Source organism: Mytilus edulis, chromosome 14 (assembly GCF_963676685.1).
Source record: "Mytilus edulis chromosome 14, xbMytEdul2.2, whole genome shotgun sequence".
Lineage (NCBI taxonomy): Eukaryota > Metazoa > Mollusca > Bivalvia > Mytilida > Mytilidae > Mytilus > Mytilus edulis.
This window is the reverse complement of record NC_092357.1, coordinates 8270940-8277217: the sequence shown is the minus strand read 5'-3', so window position 1 is coordinate 8277217 and position 6278 is coordinate 8270940.

Genomic DNA, 6278 nt, shown 5'->3' with positions numbered 1-6278 from the left:
TTCCTGATTGCTGTTGCTTAAGAAGGCTATGTCGTCCACAGAAGTTAGGCAAACCAACAGTTTGTGCCAATTTTATGACCAAGACTGTGCGATTTAAGATCCTCAAGTTGATTGTTCACATATACTTTATATAGAAAAGGTGAATTAAACCTCCTTGTCGTACTCCCTGATGAATATTAAAGCTATCACTAATGGTTCCCTTCCATTTGACTCTTGAAACTAGCCCTGAGTAAAGCTTTATCACTATTGACCGAAGAGGATGATTTTGAGTATGGTCATATAACGCATCTAGTAGTATGATGTGATCAACCACGTCGAAAGCCTTCTGACTGTCCACAGTAATAAGAAATAAAGGCTCCGTTGTGACTAGTTGTACTTCTGCTCTTGCTGCAATGATAATGAGACTGGCAATAAGCATCGACAAATCTTTTGTAAAGCCGAATTGAAGAGATGACTTATTAAAATTCTCACTTACGAAGTAGATTAGTACATTCGAAGAGTTTTGAGATGACAGGTGGAACGGTAATTCCTCTATAGTTGTCCATTAACATTGGATTTTTCCCTTTTTTGTGTACTGGTGTTACGATTCAAGATTTAAAGATATCAGGTATATGATGATTGTTGAAAATGTTATTAAAGCAGTTTGTAAGAAAATGAGTTACAGGAGTTGGTGAATTTTTAAAATGTTCAGCAGCAAGACGTACTTATTCATCTGTCGCCTTCTCAGAATATAGCTGTTCGATTGCATTACAGATATTTTGAAAAATTAAATTGAGGTTCGTTGCTGCTTTGTTTGCAAAGTTCATCAAATATGTTATGCCGGATATTGCAGGGATCTAAGAATTCGGGATCATATCCATTGTCTCTGGGAACAGCCAGGTCCTCAAAGTATCTAGAGAAGCTGTTTGTTTGGTCAGTTGCAGAATATTGGTGCTCGCCATTTTCTATTATGCAGATTGCATATTTTTTTTGAAGCATCTGTTACGTCGAATCAGTTTGTGAAACTTATCATTGCTTGGGTTGTCCATTAATTCATTGTAAAATTGATTTCTATCCAAATACTGTTCCTTTCGGAGTTGTTTGCGAAGATTTCGTTGCGCCAGTATTTTGCACGTTTTGAGATGGTCATTTTTCTTGCCATGAGATTTCTAGAGTTGATATTTTTCTTAACTTGTTTTGAGCATCATCAAAGTGGTTGGAAATGTTTTGAATTGTGGACCTTTCAATATAATAATCGTTGATGGAACAGCAACTGTAAGAGTTTTTTTAAGACAGTTGCAAAGGAAGTTAATGTTTTCTTCTATTGAGTGACGTTCAATATCGTGCTGAGCTTGTTCATTACTGATATGGTTATAGTAAGTTTCACTGTCTTTATCTAGCATATTAATCTATTGAAATAAAAATTCATAATATCTAATAAAATTTGTAGATGTAGCTAACAAAGTCCTTATATTTGTATAGAGTAACTTTCGTTTATAGTGGAAAATTGTGTTAACGTTAAATAAGCTACTATTAAAAATTGCTTGCTGGACCCTGTCTGTGATTAATATTAGATAACTCTGGTTAATTTTCCAATGAATCTATCATGAAGAGCAGAAATATAATTCAATTTTCATTCATAGTCATTTTCAAAAATGATGAACGGTTCTTTATATTGGTATGTAATCATTTTAAACATTTCAAATTTATGAAATTATATTCGTAATTTAATGTTTTTGATACACCAATAACAAAAACTGAAATATATTGAATTGATACATTTTGTAATTATTCAAAACTATATCAGAAACCTAAATTTAATTATAAATTAATGAACCTGTTAAAGGCAGCCAATACTCGCATAACTTTTTTCGAATCGGCACATAATATAAAGTAATGTCACTCTTGCATACAAATGGCACATCAATATAATTAATTAACTGTGCATTCGTGCTCCACCTTTAATGGTGATTCTAAATTATAAATATAATCAAAAGTTGTTAATATATAGGATAGTGAAGACTAATGAAAGCTAACCCACTGCAAGAAATATTTCTTTGCAATTTTTTAAAACTTACTCAGAAAAATGCTCGAGCCACTTGACTTTCATAGCTCATAATTAACGTTTTTACACAATATTTAAATAAAATAGTTAAAGATTGTTCGCTTCTCAAAGTGTATAAGACCTTATAAAAATCGTATGCTTGCATTATCTTACCCAAATACAGATTTAATTAAGTCCTGAACTTTTCGACATTTCTTCGAATATTTTCATCAAAACCGGTTTTAAGCAATTCACAAGTACATGTTAAGATCCGACTAAATACCTATATCCCGATATCGTCAGGTAAATTTGCTACTTTATCTTTCTACTGCATTTCTAATTAGCTGATATAGCCGGGTTTGATTGCTTTATTCGTTGGTTTTGATTTAACAGTCATCTTTGCATTCACAGCAATATGACTTACAGTATTGAAGTGTCGTTGGTTATGGATCTTCTAGTCCGATAGAAAGGCAACTGTGGCATCCTGCAAAATACAGTAAAATTGAAAAGGTTGACATTCCAGAATGATGAAAAAAAAGTTGATTTCTCAGAGCGATGAGATTGGAGATTCATGTACGATGGCTTGCAGAAGTAAATCGTCTTTGTTATAGTTTTTTATAATTTATAATAGAACTATAACATAATGATATATAATAGAACAATAACATAATGACGGGATCTTCTAAAATACAGAGTCACGTTATCAGAACCTCAGAAACACAAAAGGTCGCATATACAAAACACACCAGCAAAATAAAAGATAACACCCATTGTTTAGGTAAATGTTGAACACCATCTAAAGCCATCCACTCCTGTCCCACATCAATGCAGAACTCTTTCCAACCTTTCGTGTCAACAACACTTAAAACTTCTATATAAAGCACCTGACCAGAACTTCCAATATCCGGATTTCCGATTATACCAGGACAAAGAAGTGTCTCACTAAAAATGATGATTTTATTTAACATTAAAATAAAGAAACTATATAAATATTCAAAATCCATACACCAGTGAACATGCGACAGAAACTGCATCGTGTTGTCGCACTATTCAAAATTAGCAGCTTTTCCAATAAAGCGTGTTATATCTATTACTTTGACTGTTAGATCACATTCTGCTGGTTGATCTTATACTGACACACCGCGTCCTCGTGGGATCACTATTAATGATACTGATTACATTGATAGAAGTGAGCTAATAACATCCAGACATTCTGTGAATTCTAGATACGAGTCCCCAGAGTTATTCGTAGGCATTTATGCACTAGGTATGCATCAAACTAAAAACACATTCATTACTTCGCGTGTCTGACGTCAGAAAATGTATACGTCAGGTAGGAAGATTTTTATCGTTTAACGTTTATTCCAAACAATTTTATAGTTTCACATGGGGAATGTTGGCATACAGGGTTAAAAAATCAGAGTATTTTACAATTAATTTCAGAAATAGACCGAGATTTATAATTGTCCAGAAGTTTTCTAGAATTTTTAAGAATTCACAAATGTTTAACACCCCTACTCGATTAAAATTATTTTGTCATTTGTCGTTCAAAGTATTTTATAATTTATAATAGAACTATAACATAATGATATATAATAGAACAATAACATAATGACGGGATCTTTTAAAATACAGAGTCGCGTTATCAGAACCTCAGAAACACAAAAAGTCGCATATACAAAACACACCAGCAAAAATAAAAGATAATACCAACACATTGACGGGATGTATAAGTACCGATGCACGTCAACTTGATATCACAGAAAACAATCGAAACAGTAAAAGTAATATTAATAATAGAACAAAGACAAATGAAAGAAAAATATAACACGTTGCTAAGATGATAAACAACATCAGTAATGCGTTTAGTTGTTACAACGCCTAGCTGCTCAACTTTTAGTTAAGATAACACTCATCACCTTAACATATTGGAACATATCCAGAATTTAAGTATATATGGAAAGTTATGGTTGACAAATATAAGATTCATACTACATTAAGTTTTTCCAAAATTCTGTTATCGATCTCATATACAGTCACATGCTATTTTGTTTTTCTGTTTTGTCAATTGTTATCGTTGTGCCTTTCATCATTGTTAATAGCTGTCTGTGCCTTATATATTTGGTTATTGTTGACTGCCGTACAGCGACCTATAGTTATAAATTTCTATGTCACATGGTCTCCTGTGTAAAGATGTCTAATAGCCAATTACACATATCCTTTTTATATATTGTTAATTTCAATAGAAAGAAAATTGCGGTACATCAAGTGCAGTAAAAATTGAAAGAGAAAAAAAACACGCACCCCACAATGTAGTATAGGACTTTAAACCCCTACAATGTGAATTATCTGACTTATTTAAGCACAAGTTTCAGCACAAATTTGCATAAAATCATATCCTATTTTACTGATTATTCCAAGGTGAAATGCGTTGAAGTTTTACCACGCCCAGCTGCTCAACTTTTTGGTGAGATAACACTCATCACTCTTAACATTAACGTCAGTTATTATTGGCCAGTTATATTTAACATGTTATTGAGTTGGCTTCAAAAAGGACACAAATACATTGTTTCGATGTATAAAATATAGGGATGCCTCGTGGTCTATATTATGGCATTTTTATCGCAGACGAGGAGATCAGCAATTATAAAGAATGTTTTCCAAACTATTGCTTTTTTTTCTGTTTTGTTGCAACATTTCTTTGTTCAAAGACTGCAATTGAGAATGAAGACACATAAGCAAATACCCTACCTCATTCAATGATGGACTGCTCCCCTTTATTTAATGAAAATTTTTGGTAATTTAATAAGGTAAAAGGCACATAGTCGTTATCAAAATCACGTAATAGCACGAAACAAACTTGTTTTATACATGAATAAAACATGAAACAATTAATCATTTTGAAACATGATAAATGTTTTGGCTGTTTTATAAAGATTATGTCATTTGTATTTTCTTTCGATTCTTTCAACATTTTTGATGTTTCCGCTTCTTTACTTCACATCCACACTATCTTCTAATTAGTTATCAAACTTATAGGATTAATATTTAGTACGGCAGACGCGTGTTTCGTCTACATAAAACTAATCAGTGACGCTCAGATCGCCAAACAAGTACAAAGTTGAAGATAAAATTGAGAATGGAAATGGGGAACGTTTCTGTGTGTTACATTGTAGTGTTGTGTCGTTGTTCACTTCTTATATTTAATGCGTTTCCCTCAGTTTTAGTTTGTTACCCTTATTTTGTTTTTTTGTCCATGGATTTATGAGTTTGAACAGCGGTATACTACTGTTGCCTTTCTTTATCAAAGAGACAACAACCCGACCATAGAAAAAACAACAACAGAAGGTCACCAACAGGTCTTTAATGTAGCGAGAAATTCCCGCACCCGGAGGCGTCCTTCAGCTGGCCCCTCAACAAATATATACTCGTTCAGTGATAATGAACGCCATACTAATTTCCGAATTGTACACAAGAAACTAAAATTTAAATAATACCAGACACAGAAAGGCCAGAGGCGCCTGACTTGGGACAGGCGCAAAAATGCGGCGGGGTTTAACATGATTGTGAGATCTCAACCCTCCCCCTATACCTCTAGCCAATGTAGAAAAGTAAACGCATAACAATACGCACATTTAAATTCAGTTCAAGAGAAGTCCGAGTCTGATGTCAGAAGATGTAACCAAAGAAAATAAACAAAATGACAATAATACATAAATAACAACAGACTACTAGCAGTTAACTGACATGCCAGCTCCAGACTTCAATTAAACTGACTGAAAGATTATGATTTCATCATACGAACATCAGGCACAATCCTTCCCGTTAGGGGTTTAGTATCATACCATCGTAACATATATATATGAGAAGAACATAACCCGTGTCATCCCAATTACTGGTTTTTGAATAAATGTGTTTAGTTCCGATGCAAAGACCCTATAAGTGAATCAATATTAACGCCAAAATATGCAATCTTTAATGACCTGACAATACAACAGTATCGTAACTATATTCCTTCTTAATAAGTCTATTCAAAGGTTTTGTTAGTTTCTGAGGTGAATACTGACACCTTTGTGCTTTATAAAGAATATTTCCATAAAAAATGAAGAGCATTTAAGACCCAAAATTCTATAAAAAAAAACATAAGTTAATTGTTTTATCTTAAGAAATGATCTTTTGATATTTTAAAGCCTTTTTTCTGATTAGAACACTACCGATATTTGTGGTTAAATAATCAAAACTTTCCAACTATACT